The sequence below is a fragment of the Oncorhynchus clarkii genome, chromosome 9, assembly GCF_045791955.1.
Source record: "Oncorhynchus clarkii lewisi isolate Uvic-CL-2024 chromosome 9, UVic_Ocla_1.0, whole genome shotgun sequence".
Classification (NCBI taxonomy): Eukaryota; Metazoa; Chordata; class Actinopteri; order Salmoniformes; family Salmonidae; genus Oncorhynchus; species Oncorhynchus clarkii.
The window spans coordinates 32,983,276-33,000,591 of NC_092155.1; the positions used below are offsets into that span (position 1 = coordinate 32,983,276).

General features: G+C 45.8%; 1 pseudogene; it reads left to right on the top strand.

Annotated features, from left to right (window-relative positions):
* The first annotated feature begins 11,648 nt into the window (after nucleotides 1-11,648).
* On the top strand, nucleotides 11,649-13,633 carry LOC139416991 (piggyBac transposable element-derived protein 4-like; annotated as a pseudogene).
* The last annotated feature ends 3,683 nt before the right edge of the window (nucleotides 13,634-17,316 follow it).

Here is a 17,316-nt window from a genome sequence, read left to right on the forward strand (position 1 = left end):
CTTGAGCTTAACCTTTATATAGTTCCTCATGCGGTCCCGGTGACCCTCGTCTAGACATCTAGATATTGAGGGCTCTAACTGGTGTATCCTCCTTTGGAACCTTTCGGCGTCGGCTGAGACCCACTTGCAATATGGTAAGCGTGCCTCCCTGGAATCTTTGGACATGGATACGAACTGTACCTGGGCAATGGGGTTGATGTAATGTACACTGTGGTGTTGTTGTTTCTTGTTGTTTTTGTTCTTGGTTTTGTTCTTTTTCTCATTGGCATTCTTCTCAACTTGATCCTCGCTCCGGACCCAGTCATGTCGGTGTCGCGGACGAGTCTGACGAATCGAGAGCTCGTTTAGCCTGCCCGTGGTCCTCTTACCGTGCTTGTTGTTGATGAAGTACAGAATGTTGTTGGGATGGTCAGAAACCCCACGTTGAGGGAGGTGATGACAGCAATGGAGACTCCCAGATTGCCCCTGAAACGGGCCGCGCTCAGGATGGTGCGACTGACATTCTGCTGTTAACCTCTAGGGGGTGTGGGACGCTACCTTCCCACCTGGCCAACATCCAGTGAAATTGCAGAGCCCCAAATTCAAAAACAGAAATACTCATGCTAAAAATTCATAAAACATACAAGTGTTATACATCGGTTTAAATATTATCTTCTTGTTAATCCAACCACGGTGTTAGATTTCAAAAAGGCTTTACGGCGAAAGGATACCATGCGATTATCTGAGAACAGCGCCCAGCAGACAAATCATTACAAACAGTTACCAGCCAAGTAGAGGAGCTACACAAGTCAGAAATAGTGATACAATTAATCACTTACCTTTCATGATCTTCATATGGTTGCACTCACAAGACTCCCATTTACTCAATAAATGTATATATAAAGTACCTCTTTATATTGAAAAACCTCCTTTTTGTTCAAGCGTTTTGTTCAGTAATCCACAGGCTCAAAGGCAGTCACAACAGACAGACGAAAAATCCGAAAAGTATCAGTAAAGTTTGTAGAAACATGTCAAACGATGTTTATAATCAATCCTCAGGTTGTTTTTAGTCATAATAATCAATAACATTTCATCAGGACAATAGCTTCGTCAATATAAAAGGAAAACAAGAAAGGCGTGCTCTCAGTCGTGCGCATGAAAAACATCTGGGACACTGAATGGTCCACTCATTCAAAGTGGTCTTACTCCCTAATTTTTTAGAATACAAGCCTGAATCAATTTATAAAGACTGTTGACATCTAGTGGAAGCCATAGGAAGTGCAAGTTGAGTCCTAAGTCAATGGATACTGTAATGGCATTCAATAGAAAACTACAAAAATAAAAACAAATCCCACTTCCTAGATGGATTATCTCAGGTTTTGCCTGCCATATCAGTTCCGCTATACTCACAGACATTATTTTAACAGTTTATATTTATGTATTTTAAGAGTATATAATTGTAACAATTAGATGCATGTCCTAGCTTCTGGAGCTGAGTAGTAGGCAGTTTACTTTGGGCACGCTTTTCACCCGGAGGTGAAAATAGTGCCCCCTACCCTAGGGAAGTTAAACAGATCCTTGCTCGTGGATATCAGAGACTCGAAGCCTCTCATGCTCATTGTCTTGCAATTCATATCTCTCGTAGGGGATCCTTGGGTCCTTGGGTTTCCCCCTCTCTGGTTTGTCCTTCCTTACTTCCTCATGTTTCGACACTAAGAGTACCTAGTGGTGCCACTTTTCACAAAGGGATCTGGTTATCACAGCAACCAAACAATCCTAGAACATATAATACAATGAAGCTCCAAAACCCTGTGATCAAGTTCCGAGACTCAGGCGGTGCGCTGTGTGCAAAGTGTACAGCCGATCACCGTTGGTACAAGGTTCATGGTATCACCAAAACCCTAGATTCTATCATGTGCGGCAGGAAGCGCTCATCCGGTTACAACATGATAAGCATGGATCTGTTCAAGAGGGTTGTCAAGGACCTGAACGCCAACCAGGAGAGCTCGCTCGAGTGGGTGCCTGAGTACGTAAGAAACCTGAACGCGCCCTAGTCCAAGGGCTCGGCATTCAAGGAAGCGCTGCTGCAACTGTTCAGTTCTAAAGCCCTGACTCCAGAAGCCTGCAGACGCCTGTGGGACGGGAGCCGTATGTCCACCAGTATAGGTGTTACGGTAGACGCGCAGTGCAAGGCCGGGTTCAACGGAAAGAAGACAATGTGTGACGTGGGCCCCGTGTCTTGCCTCATTCTCACACAGCTCGAGGCTCTTTGCCTGACCATTTGCGCAGGCCTCAAGGTTGCCGGTGTGCCTACGCCCGATAGTTTTGGTGAACCCGGACCCTGCACGTACCACAACGGCTGTACGCGAGGCTGCAAGTCCATCCGCGACACATGGGGCTTCTACACCAAGGTGGACCTAGTGTCCCACGACACCGTAAAGGACAACATAATGCTGCTGGAGCTCAAGACCAGGAAAACGACATTCTAGACCAGACCACCTTGTGGCAATGCAACACGCAGCTGTGGCTGATGTTCTCGCTCACGAACCAGAGCATGGCAGAGTGGTCCGCCGTGTACCTGGTGATAATCAGGCCGGGAACCAACCAGGTTACCATACGGAGTTGTTTCCACGATTTCTTAGAATATACGCAACAAGTTCCCGTGGCTGAAGTGTTTCTGCCCCCAGGTGCTTAACTGTCTGGCTCCTATGTGTGTGAACATGAGAGTCGAGACTCAGCTGGCCTCCTCGGCAAGGAGACCTGCCTCCTGGTTAGACCCTACCGACTTGTGTTGCAGGAACATGCTTTTCAACCAGGAGAAAATGAAGAACAGGAAGACTGTAGAGGCATCAATGACCGGAGATTCGGGTGATTCGGATGATGTCTCTCGAAATTGAACACGATGACGATGATCGTGACGACAATCACGATGAAGAGAAATAAATGTAGATGTAGTGTCCTTGCGCCCCATGCCAGAGTTCAGTGGTGAAACATCCAACCAGGGCTCATAACACCAACCATAGAGCATTTTGTCTGACCAGGGCTCATTTGTCCAACCAGGGCTCCAACCCTAGAGGATCTTGTCCAATGGTGCCTAAACATCCAACCAAGGGTGCCTAAACATCCAACCACGACCAGGGCTCATTTGTCCAACCAGGGCTCCAACCCTAGAGCATTTGTCCAACGGGGCCTTAAACATCCAGCCAACGGTGCCTAAACATCCAACCAATGGTGACCGGAGGTTAGATACTGCCCCAGCTAGACTGGCTGTGTACAGACTACAGACCTACTCCATTTGGCTCTTAGCCGATCGGATAACGCTTTCAGCGAAATGGGGTTGAAGCACACGGCTATCCACGCGATGCTCGCAAACCCTCACCTGGCGCCGTTTGAATTGATAGACAGACCGTGCCAATAACAGGATTGGACTCTGATAGACCATCTCATGGTAATCCACAAAGTCAAGGACAGTGACTACATCGAGGGTGATTCGCAGGCGTCCATAGTAAGCATGGCAAGAACACTGGTGTGTGGTTACATCTCGGAAAATGCAGACAGCCGGTGTGTAGTGCTTGTAAAGGACGGTGCGGGAGCTCAGAAGCCGGCCGTGAAGGAGATCAGACTAAACCGCCCCCCTCTGCATCACATGGGGCGGCAGGGTAGCCTAGTGGTTAGAGCGTTGGACTAGTAACCGGAAGGTTGCAAGTTCAAACCCCCGAGCTGAAAAGGTACAAATCTGTCGTTCTGCCTCTGAACAGGAAGTTAACCCACTGTTCCTAGGCCGTCATTGAAAATAAGAATTTGTTCTTAACTGACTTGCCTAGTTAAATAAAGGTTAAATAAAAAAACTGATTTCTGTAAGCGTAATCTGTGCGCCATAGAATACACCATGATGAAGCTGTTGGCCGACATGGGTATGAAAAACAAGTTGTTTCTAGTTACCGGTGTGAAGGGAGACTCCTCTGACACAGCCATCGTCTACAATGAGCCCCAACCCATTCAATCTGTTCCGTGCTTTCGATTCGAAGAACCTAGACAGGAAGGTGCGTGAGAGAGATCCCCTGTTCCCGCCTAGATACAGGTACATAGCTACTGTTTTCGGCCACAAGCCGTCATCACGGCCACCAGATCCGAGTCTTTGGTGCAAATGGTCACACTACCTTTCAGAACGTTTGCCAACTCCACGAGCAGTGTGTCAGCCTCTGTGCTCTTATACCCTAGACACGTGTCCATCAATGTAGACACTTGTATAGTCTCGGGGTCCGAGAAAGTTGCCACAAAGATGCCCTCGAGTCCCTCAGGCCTGTCTATCGAGCCATCTGCGTAACTGGGATTTACGTCGGGCATTTATGCTCGGATCTGGTGGCCGTGATGTCGGCTTGTGGCCGAAAACAGTAGCTATGTACCTGTATCTAGGCGGGAACAGGGGATCTCTCTCACGCACCTTCCTGTCTAGGTTCTTCGAATCGAAAGCACGGAACAGATTGAATGGGTTGGGGCTCATTGTAGACGATGACTGTGTCACTACAAAGACAGTCTGTTACATCTTCGAAACGCTATGCCCCACTTCTGCCGAGAGTCCGCTATCGGACCCCGTCCCGTCCCGTCTAGCCCCCCCCCCCCCGTCTACCGGTGAGAAAAGGAAGATATTGTGTCTGCAGGGTCACTAGGTCCCCGAGATCTACCTAAAAGACATCGCAGAATATAAGGTGGTCCTGAGCAAAGAACAGAAAAATGTCATGAATGGCCTCAAGCGGTTGAGTAATGCGTACATGAATGGGACGGTACCGAGTGGCAGTTACAGACGTTTCTTGAGGATGAACCGAGCCGGCACTTTTTCCTGCGCATGAAAAACAATGTATTCCGAGGCGAGACGAATCAAACGGAAAAGCTTGTTTTTCATGGCGCTGTGCGGGACCGATTATAACATAGTTCCGATGGGACTGGGAATAAAGAGATTGATGACAGGAGTGGTAACCAACTACAAGTCCTTTTCCTCTTGGTGCCAAGAGTTGAAGAGTCTACTCTGAGGCGTCGGCGGTGTTTCTTCTCAGGACTGCGACTATTGCAACATGGGTATGAGGCTGGCCGGTTTCACAAAGGTCCCATGGAAGATCCGGTCTTAGTGCTGGACTGAGGTGAATTGCGGATTAATGGCCAAGACCATGAAATACGTCTGCAAACTGTGGAACCTGAAGAGGCCAAGACCCAGATCCGAGTACGGGTTCTCTGTGCATGACGGTGTAGTCCGCTTTGACTGCAACGACTTGCTGTCAACACCGCCAATGAAATGTAATGTGCGGTGACGAACTTGAGGTCAATGATGTTCATGATTGTCTATATAGAAGGCAAGGCTACGACTGCACTATGCACCAGTTCTACAGAGAATGTGATCTGTATACAGTGTGTGTTGTGTACGATAAACTCTATCACCTGGACTGTCTCTGGGAGTGTTTTCTATGCCATTGTGTTTCCACAAATTTTCAACTCAATGAGTTATGAGATTCCAAGTGATTGAATCCCATCTTGGAACCTCATGAGAGTCCTTGTCCCATATCTTCAGTGCTTAACTAGGGCCATCGTGAGGACCTGAACAATGTTTATGTGTTGAACAACTTTTTCTACTTGCAATATAATAACATATTTTCAAGTGTATGTGGGATGCTTTTTGTTATATCCTTTAAGCTCATTGAATCTACTAGATAATAAGTCAATAAAACAGATATATTTGGAATGTGCATGCTTTCCATTTTGTAAACGTCAGGAAATTATAGGGTGCCTATCATCCGATGGGCCTTTGTTGATATACAGTTGAAGTCGGAAGTTTACATACACTTAGGTTGGAGCCATTAATACTTGTTTTTCAACCACTCCACAAATGTCTCGTTACCAAATTATAGTTTTGACAAGTCGGTTGGGACATCTACTTTGTGCCTGACACAAGTCATTTTTCCAATAATTGTTTACAGACAGATTATTTCACTTACTGTATCACAATTCCAGTGGGTCAGAAGTTTACATGCACTAAGTTGACTGTGCCTTTAAACAGCTTGGAAAATTATAGAAAATTATATCATGGCTTTAGAAGCTTCTTATAGGCTAATTGACATAATTTTAGTCAATTGGAGGTGTACCTGTGGATGTATTTCAAGGCCTACCTTCAAGCTCGGTGCCTCTTTGCTTGACGTTATGGAAAAACCAAAAGAAATCAGCCAAGACCTCAGAAAAAAATTGTAGACCTCTACAAGTTTAGTTCATCTTTGGGAGAAATTTCCAAACGCCTGAAGGTACCACGTTCATCTGTACAAATAATAGTATGCAAGTTTAAACACCATGGGACCACGCAGCTGTCATATCGCTCAGGAAGGAGACGCGTTCTGTGTCTTAGAGATTAATGTACTTTGGTGCCAGAAGTGCAAATCAATCCCAGAACAACAGCAAAGGACGTTGTGAAGATACTGGAGGAAACAGGTACAAAAGTATCTATATCCACAGGAAAACTTGTTCTATATTGAAATAACCTGAAAGGCCGCTCAGCAAGGAAGAAGCCACTGCTCCAAAACCGCCATAAAAAAAGCCAGACTACGGAACTGCACATGGGGACAAAGATCATACTTTTTGGAGACATGTCCTCTGGTCTGATGAAACAAAAATATAATTGTTTGGCCATAATGACCATCGTTATGTTTGGAGGAAAAATGGGGAGGTTTGCAAACCGAAGAACACCATCCCAACCGTGAAGCACAGGGGTGGCAGCATCATGTTGTGGGGGTGCTTTGCTGCAGGAGGGACTGGTGCACTTCACAAAATTGATGGCAACATGAGGATGGAAAATTATGTGGATATATTGAAACAACATCCCAAGACATCAGTCAGGAAGTTAAAGCTTGGTTGCAAATGTGTCTTCCAAATGGACAATGACCCCAAGCATACTTCCAAAGTTGTGGTAAAATGGCTTATGGACAACAAAGTCAAGGTATTGGAGTGGCCAACACAAAGCCCTGTCCTCAATCCCATAGAACATGCATGGGCAGAACTGAAAAGTGTGTGTGAGCAAGGAGGCCTACAAACCTGACTCAGTTACACCAGCTCTGTCAGTAGGAATGGGTCAAAATTCACCCAAGCTATTGTGGGAACCTCGTGGAAGGCTACCTGAAACGTTTGACCGAAGTTATACAATACAATACAATAAGTTATACAATTTAAAGGCAATGCTACCAAATACCAATTGAGTGTATGTAAACTTCAGACCCACTGGGAATGTGATGAAAGAAATAAAAGCTGAAATAAGTAATTCTCTCTACCATTACTCTGACATTTCACATTTTTAACCCTCCCACTGTCCTCGGGTCAAAATGACCCGCCACTGTGTTTAACCCTCCCGCTGTCCTCTGGTCAAAATGACCCACCACTGTGATCAACCCTATCGCTGTCCTCGGGCCAAAATGACCCGCCACTGTGTTGAACCAACTTTTATTTTATTTTTATATTTTTTTGATCATTTGTCTGAAGGAGGCAGTGAGAGCTTCTTTAACAGCAGTGAAAACAATCACCTCCATGATATTATTCAACTTGAAATGTGATGACCTGTCCTAAACTGACCCCAGTAGAACAAGAGTGAACTGTTGCCTGTATTCATGTACCCATGTACGCTGTAGGAAAGAAAATATACTACTATTGTCACCGGTACATGTCTGTACATGTCCAGACATGTGGAGCAGTGAAAACAATCCCCTCAAGGATATTATTCAACTTGGAATGTGATGACCTGTCCTAGACTGACCCCAGTAGTACAAAAGTGAACTGTTGCCTGTATTCATGTACCCATGTAAGCTGTAGGAAAGAAAAGATAGCCCTTGGTTCTCCCCAGACCTGACTGCCCTTAAACAACACAAAAACATCCTATGGCGTTCTGCATCGAACAGCCCCCGTGATATGCAGCTTTTCAGGGAAGCTAGAAACCATTAAACACAGGCAGTTAGAAAAGCCAAGGCTAGCTTTTTCAAGCAGAAATTTGCTTCCTGCAACACTAACTCAAAAAAGTTCTGGGACACTGTAAAGTCCATGGAGAATAAGAACACCTCCTCCCAGCTGCCCACTGCACTGAAGATCGGAAACATTGTCACCACCGATAAATCCACTATAATTGAGAATTTCAATAAGCATTTTTCTACGCCTGGCCATGCTTTCCACCTGGCTACCCCTACCCTGGTCAACAGCACTGCACCCCCCACAGCAACTCGCCCAAGCCTTCCCCATTTCTCCTTCTCCCAAATCCAGTCAGCTGATGTTCTGAAAGAGCTGCAAAATCTGGACCCCTACAAATCAGCCGGGCTAGACAATCTGGACCCTTTCTTTCTAAAATTATCTGCCCGAAATTGTTGCCACCACTATTACTAGCCTGTTCAACCTCTCTTTCGTGTCTGAGATTCCCCAAAGATTGGAAAGCAGCTGCGGTCATCCCCCTCTTCAAAGGGGGTGACACTCTTGACCCAAACTGCTACAGACCTATATCTATCCTACCCTGCATTTCTAAGGTCTTCAAAAGCCAAGTCAACAAACAGATTACCGACCATTTCGAATCTCACCATACCTTCTCTGCTATGCAATCTGGTTTCAGAGCTGGTCATGGGTGCACCTTAGCCACTCTCAAGGTCCTAAACGATATCATAACAGCCATTGATAAGAGACATTACTGTGCAGCCGTATTCATCGACCTGGCTAAGGCTTTCGACTCTGTCATTCACAACATTCTTATTGGCAGACTCGACAGCCTTTGTTTCTCAAATGATTGCCTCGCCTGGTTCACCAACTACTTCTCAGAGTTCAATGTGTCAAATCGGCGGGCCTGTTGTCCGAACCTCTGGCAGTCTCTATGGGGGTACCACAGGGTTCGAATCTGCGGCCGACTCTCTTCTCTGTATACATCAATGATGTCGCTCATGCTGCTGGTGATTCTTTGATCCACCTCTACGCAGATGACACCATTCTGTATACTTCTGGCCCTTCTTTGGAAACTGTGTTAACTAACCTCCAGACGAGCTTCAGTGCCATACAACTCTCCTTCCGTGGCCTCCAACTGCTCTTAAATACAAGTAAAACTAAATGCATGCTCTTCAACCGATCGCTGCCCGCACCTGCCCGCCCGTCCAGCATCACTACTCTGGACGGTTCTGACTTATAATATGTGGACAATTACAAATACCTAGGTTTCTGGTTAGACTGTAAACTCTCATTCCAGACACACAATAAACATGTCCAATCCAAAATTAAATCTAGAATTGGCTTCCTATTTCGCAACAAAGCATCCTTCACTCGTGCTGCCAAACATACCCTCATAAAACTGACCATCCTACCGACCCTCGACTTCGGCTAAATCATTTACAAAATAGCCTCCAACACTCTACTCAACTAATTGGATGCAGTCTATCACAGTGCCATCCGTTTTGTCACCAAAGCCCCATATACTACCCACCACTGCGACCTGTACTGGATCGTTGGCTGGCCATAGCTTCATACTCGTTGCCAAACCCACTGGCTCCAAGTCATCTACAAGTCTCTGCCTGGTAAAGCCCCGCCTTATCTCAACTCACTGGTCACCATAGCAGCACCCACCATAGCAGCACGTGCTGCAGCAGGTACAGTGGGGCAAAAAAGTATTTAGTCAGCCACCAATTGTGCAAGTTCTCCCACTTAAAAAGATGTGAGAGATCTGTAATTTTCATCATAGATACACTTCAACTATGACAGACAAAATGAGAAAGAAAATCCAGAAAATCACATTGTAGGATTTTTAATGAATTTATTTGCAAATGATGGTGGAAAATAAGTATTTGGTCAATAACAAAAGTTTATCTCAGTACTTTGTTATATACCCTTTGTTGGCAATGACAGAGGTCAAACGTTTCTGTAAGTCTTCACAAAGTTTTCACACACTGTTGCTGGTATTTTGGCCCATTCTTCCATGCAGATCTCTTCTAGAGCAGTGATGTTTTGGGGCTGTTGCTGGGCAACACGGACTTTCAACTCCCTCCAAAGATTTTCTATGGGGATGAGATCTGGAGACTGGCTAGGCCACTCCAGGACCTTGAAATGCTTCTTACGAAGCCACTCCTTCGTTGCCCGGGCGGTGTGTTTGGGATCATTGTTATGCTGAAAGACCCAGCCACGTTTCATTTTCAATGCCCTTGCTAATGGAAGGAGGTTTTCACTCAAATCTCAAAATCTCACGATACATGGCCCCATTCATTCTTTCCTTTACACAGATCAGTTGTCCTGGTCCCTTTGCAGAAAAACAGCCCCAAAGCATGATGTTTCCACCCCATGCTTCACAGTAGGTATGGTGTTCTTTGGATTCAACTCAGCATTCTTTGTCCTCCAAACATGACGAGTTGAGTTTTTACCAAAGGGGGACACGTCTGGCACTGCAGGATTTGAGTCCCTGGCGGCGTAGTGTGTTACTGATGGTAGGCTTTGTTACTTTGGTCCCAGCTCTCTGCAGGTCATTCACTAGGTCCCCCTGTGTGGTTCTGGGATTTTTGCTCACCGTTCTTGTGATCATTTTAACCCCACGTGGTGAGATCTTGCGTGGAGCCCCAGATCGAGGGAGATTATCAGTGGTCTTGTATGTCTTCCATTTCCTAATAATTGCTCCCACAGTTGATTTCTTCAAACCAAGCTGCTTACCTATTGCAGATTCAGTCTTCCCAGCCTGGTGCTAGTCTACAATTTTGTTTCTGGTGTCCTTTGACAGCTCTTCTGGTCTTGGCTATAGTGGAGTTTGGAGTGTGACTGTTTGAGGTTGTGGACAGGTGTCTTTTATACTGATAACAAGTTCAAACTGGTGCCATTTAATACAGGTAACGAGTGGAGGACAGAGGAACCTCTTAAAGAAGAAGTTACAGGTCTGTGAGAGCCAGAAATCTTGCTTGTTTGTCGGTGACCAAATACTTATTTTCCACCATAATTTGCAAATAAATTCATTAAAAATCCTACATTGTGATTTTCAGAAGAAAAAAAAATCTAATTTTGTCTGTCATAGTTGAAGTGTACCTATGATGAAAATCACAGGCTTCTCTCATCTTTTTAAGTGGGAGAACTTGCACAATTGGTGACTGACTAAATACTTTTTTGTCTCACTGTATATCTCACTGGTCACCCCCAAAGCCAATTCTTCCTCACTTACCTCCCTCACTAGCTTTAAACACCAGCTCACAGATCACTGCACCTGTACATAGCCCATCTGTAAATAGCCCATCCAATCTACCTCATCCCCATACTGTATTTATTTATTTATTTATCTTGCTCCTTTGCACCCCAGTGTCTCTTCTTGCACATTCATCTTCTGCACATTCTACCATTCCAGTGTTTAATTTCTATATTGTAATTACTATGCCACCATGGCCTATTTATTGCCTGTATATATACCTTTCTACTGTATTATTGATTGTATGTTTGTTTATTCCATGTGTAACTCTGTGTTGTTGTATGTGTCAAACTGCTTTGCTTTATCTTGGTCAGGTCGCAGTTGCAAATGAGAACTTGTTCTCAACTAGCCTAACTGGTTAAATAAAGGTGAAAAATATATATTTTTTTATTTAAAAAAATATTTCCATCGGTACACGTCCGTACATGGCCAGACATGAGGTCTTCTCCAAGGTGCTGAAGCCATGACTGTGCGGTTCACTGCTGAACAGGTTCTAAAACAGATATTTTCAAATGTCCAGCAAGACTGCTATGATTCTGAAGAGGAAATGGAGGATGTGTCAGAAGATGAAAATGGGGAGGAAGAAGAAATCCCTCAAGCTGAAAGAGAAACTTTCCTGTCAAAAAAACTGCAAAATCAAATGGTCCTCAGTAGCATATCACAAACAGGGAAGGATGGCAGAGCATAAGGGCCTGGAGATGACCCCGGGACCCACAACATATCCCATTTCCCATGCCATTGACATGGCCTTGACATTCTACTTGTTCATCACACCAGCAATAGAAAAAATCATCCTGGACATGACAAATCTGGAGGGGTTTTGAAAATATGGAGACAGCTGGAAAGGGATGGATGAGACTGACCTGCATGCCTATATAGGGCTGGTAATCTTAGCAGGTGTATACAGGTCCCGAGGTGAGGCTGCCACTAGTCTATGGGATGCAGAGAGTGGAATGGCCATTTTCCGTGCCACGATGCCACTCAAACTATTTCACACTTACTCAAGACTGCTACGATTTGTTGACCGTGAGTCAAGACCCACAAGATGTGTGACAGACAAACTGGCAGCCATAAGAGGGGTCTGGGACAAGTGGGTGGAGCGGCTGCCAGTCCTTTACAACCCAGGGCCTGACGTGACAGTGGATGAGCAACTGGTTCCATTCAGAGGTAGTATATCTAGGTATATCTAGGTATATCAAGGTTTCTTCCTAGGTCCTTTCTAGGGAGATTTTCCAAGCCAGCGTGCTTCTACGCCTGCATTGCTGCTGTTTGGGGTTTTAGGCTGGGTTTCTGTACTCCACTTTGAGATATCAGCTGATGTAAAAAGGGCTTTATAAATAAATATCAATTTATATATATAATAAAAGTGATTTTCACCACTGACTTCTGTGACTGTGTCTGTGTGACACCGATACTAATAATTACCAATGATTCTAATCTCTTCTTGCCAAACACTGTTGTCCATTCCGGCAGAACATGCCCAGCAAGCCAGCAAAATATGGGATCAAGTCATGGGTGGCCTGCGACGCCAATTCCAGCTACGCTTGGAAGATGCAAGTCTACACCGGGAAGCCGACCAGTGGAGGCCCAGAGAAGAACCAGGGGATGCGGGTTGTGCTTGATGGGACTGAGGGGTCACAATGTCACGTGACAATTTCTTCTCCTTTTATGAACTCGGACGGCAGCTCCTGAAGAGGAACGTCACCATGGTTGGCATGGTTCAAAAGAACAGGTCTGAGCTCCCACCTGCACTGCTTGTGTCAAAGGAAAGAGAGTTCTTCTCATCAAGGTTTGCTTTCACGCCCACCACCACTCTAGTTTCCTACCTCCCAAAGAAAAACAAGCATGTGTTACTTCTGAGCACACTGCACACAGAGGCTGAAATTAGCGATCGCCAGGACAGGAGGCCAGCCATCATCCTAGACTACAACTGCAACAAAGGAGGTGTGGACAACCTAGTGATTGGAATGTACAGCTGCAGAAGGATGACTGCCCGCTGGCCCCTGGTCATCTTCCACAACATCATTGATGTTTCCTCCTACAATACCTTTGTCATATGGAGATATCAACCCTAGCTGGATGCCTTGTAAGTGGAAACAAGAGGAGGGTGTTCCTGGAGCAGCTGGGAAAGGCATTAATCGAAAAAAGGGAGCATCTCCCCGCACAGAAGCATCTGCAGAACTTATGGAAGCTGTTCACAGGGATAGATCTCGTGATCAACCTGAGGAGCCAGCTGCCCCAGCCACATCCCCAGCTGGGGCAAGTAAGAGGAAGAGGTGTCAGAACTGCCCACCAAAGAAGGACTGTAATACACATACTGTGTGCTGCAGGTGTAAGAAATATATCTGCAAAGGCTGTGCACCCGCATACAGTCCCACTTGTGCTCATTGGGGGTTTAGTGAAGGCGACACGGTTGACCCGGAGGACACGGGTGTATACAGAATATGAGGACAACGGGAGGCTTAAGCAGTGGCTTTTTTATGTCCACTCTACCATAAGCCCAGCTCTGTGGTGTGTAGGGCTTAAAGTGGTCCGTATGGACAGATACTTCAATCTCCGCTGTGGAGCTTTGCAGCTCCATCAGGGTTATCTTTGATCTCTTATTTGTCTCTCTGATTAATGACCTCCTTGCTTGGTCCGTGAGTTTCGGTAAACGGCCCTCTCTTGGCAGGGTTGTTGTGTTTAATAATGGATTTAATGGTTCTCCGTGGGATGTTCAAAGTTTCAGATATTTTTTTATAACGCAACCCTAATCTGTACTTCTCCACAACTTTGTCCCTGACCAGTTTGGAGCGCTCCTTGGTCTTCATGGTGTCGCTTGCTTGGTGGTATCCCTTGCTTAGTGGTGTTGCAGAGCCTTTCAGAACAAGTGTATATATATACTGAGATCATGTGACAGATCATGTGACACTTAGATTGCACACAGGGGAACTTTATTTAATTAATTATGTGACTTCTTATTTAGGGGCTTCATAGTAAAGGGGGTGAATACATATGCACGCACCACTTTTGTCACGTTCTGACCTTAGTTCCATTGTTTTGTCTTTTGTTTTAGTATGGTCAGGGTGGGTGGGTTTTGGGTGGGTTTTCTATGTTAGTTTGTCTATGATTTTCTATTTCTGTGTTTGGCCTGGTATGGTTCTCAATCAGAGGCAGCTGTCAATCGTTGTCCCTGATTGAGAACCATATTTAGGTAGCCTGTTTTCCATTGTGTTTTGTGGGTGGTTATTTTCTGTTTAGTGTTGTGTTGCACCTTACAGGACTGTTCGTTGGTTGTTTATTGTTTTGTTTTCAGTGTTCATTAAAATAGTTAAAATATGAACACTTACCACGCTGCACCTTGGTCCTCCTCTCCTTCCCCAGATGACAAGCGTTAAAGAAACACCCACCAAAAAAGTACCAAGCAGCGTGGTATCGGGCAGCAGCGATCTCAGGACTCCTGGACATGGGAGGACGTTTTGGACGGCAAGGGTTGCTTCACATGGGAGGAGATCCTGGCTGGAAGGGATCGCCTCCCATGGGAACAGGTGGAGGCAGCCAGGAGAGCGGAGGGAGCAGGTAATGGGAGCCAGCGCTTCGAGGGAACATGGCTGGCAAGGAAGCCCGAGAGGCAGCCCCAAAAATGTATTGACTTAGTGTGGCTAAGTCAGGTAGGAGACCTGAGCCAACTCCCCGTGCTTACCAACTCCCCGTGCTTGCCATGTTATGCCGTGAGGCGCACAGTGTCCCCGGTACGTGTGCATGGCCCGGTGCGGTACATTGCAGCGCCTCGTATCTGCCGGGCTAGAGTGGGCATCGAGCCAGGTGCCATGAAGCCGGCTCAGCGCATCTGGTCTCCAGTGCCTCTCCTCGGGCCGGTGTACATGGCCATAGCCTTACGCATGGTGTCCCCAGTTCGCCAGCACAGCCCAGTGCAGGCTATTCCACCTCGCCGCACTGGCCTGGCTACGGGGAGCATTCAACCAGGTAAGGTTGGGCAGGCTCGGTGCTCAAGAGCTCCAGTGCGCTTTCATGGTCCGGTCTATCCGGTGCCACCTCCACGCACCAGCCCTCCGGTGGCAGCACCCCGCACCAGGCTGTCTCTCCGTCTTCTCCCTACAGGTTCTCCTGCCTGTCCAACGCTGCCAGAGCCTTCCTCCTGGCCAGCGCTGCCAGAGTCTCCCGTCTGTCCGGAGCTGCCGGAGTCTCCCGTCTGTCCGGAGCTGCCGGAGTCTCCCGTCTGTCCGGAGCTGCCGGAGTCTCCCGTCTGCCTTTGGGGGGGGTTATTTTCTGTTTAGTGTTGTGTTGCACCTTACAGGACTGTTTGTTGGTTGTTTGTTTTGTTTTCAGTGTTCATTAAAATATTTAAAATATGAACACTTACCACGCTGCTCCTTGGTCCTCCTCTCCTTCCCCAGACGACAAGCGTTACAACTTTTCTGAGGTTTTTTTGTCATTTTTTAATTTCACTTCACCACCACTTTTTCTTTTTTAATTTTTTTTTTTTTTTGAAACAAGTAATTTTTTTCCTTTCACTTCACCAATTTCAACTATTTTGTGTATGCAACCGAATAGGAAAAACGCCAAAGGGGTGAATTATTTTTCAAGGCACTGTAAGTATTCAGACCCTTTACTCAGTACTTTGTTGAAGCAACTTTGGCAGTCTTCTTGGGTATCACTCTACAAGCTTGGCACACCTGTATTTGGGGAGTTTCTACCATTCTTCTCTGATACCATTCTTCTCTGATCCTCTCAAACTCTGTCAGGTTGGATGGGGAGCGTCGGTGCACAGCTATTTTGAGGTCTCTCCAGAGATGTTCAATCGGGTTCAGGTCCGAGCTCTGGCTGGGCCACTCAAGGACATTCAAGGACATTCAGAAGCCACTCCTGCCCCAGTCTGAGGTCTTGAGCGCTCTGGAGCAGGTTTTCATCAAGGGCACTTTTCCTGAAAAACATCGCCACAGCATGGATGGGTGCCAGCTTTCCTCCGGATGTGATGCTTGGCATTCAGGCCAAAGAGTACAATGTTGGTTTCATCAGACCAGAGAATCTTGTTTCTTATGGTCTGAGAATCTTTCGGTGCCTTTTGGCAAACTCCAAGTGGACTGTAATGTGCTTTTTACTGAGGAGTGGTTTCCGTCTTGCCACTCTACCATAAAGGTCTGATTGGTGGAGTGCTGCAGAGATGGTTGTCCTTCTGGAAGGTTCTCCCATCTCCACAGAGGAACTCTGGAGCTCTGTCAGAATGACCATCGGGTTCTTGGTCACCTCCCTGACCAAGGCCCTTCTCCCCTGATTGCTCAGTTTGTGCAAGCGGCCAGCTCTAGGAAGATTCTTGGTGATTCCAAGCTTCTTCCATTTAAGAATGATGGAGGCCACTGTGTTCTTGGGGACTTTCAATGCTGCAGAGATGTTTTGGTACCCTTCTCCAGATCTGTGCCTTGACACAATCCTGTCTCGGAGCTCTACGGACAATTTCTATAACCTCATGGCTTGGTTTTTGCTCTGACATTTTCAACTGTGGGACCTTATATAGACAAGTGTGTCTTTCCAAATCATGTCCAATCAATTGAATTTACCACAGGTGGACTCCAATCAAGTTATAGAAGCATCTAAAGGATGATCAATGGAAACAGGATGCACTTGAGCTCAATTTTGAGTCTCAAAGCAAAGGGTCTGAATACTTAAATAAGGTATTTCCGTATTTTAGGGTAAGATTTCTAAAAACCTGTTTTTGCTTTGTCATTATGGGTCTATTGTGTGTAGATTGATGAGTAAAACAATTATGTAATCAATTTTAGAATAAGGCTGCAACATAACAACATGTGGAACAAGTCAAGGGGTATGAATACTTTCCGAATGTATTGTAGATTGCTAGCTTTTTTTTAAACAGTGTTGATCACATCTGAGCATCATAGAGACTTTTCTGTTCTCAACATTAAAAAGTACTTTGCATTTTCTCCCCAGGCTTGAATTCACCCAATTCCTGTTGGATGGTTGGACCTGTTCCTTTCACTGCTGTTAGTAAGTCATTATAATATTGTGTAGCACTTGGTATAATATTACTGTCGCTGGTGGTGGTCTCAAAAGCTAGTAAATTGATGATGGATTATATCAAACAAAATAGCCTAATGTATTTAGTAACATGCTGT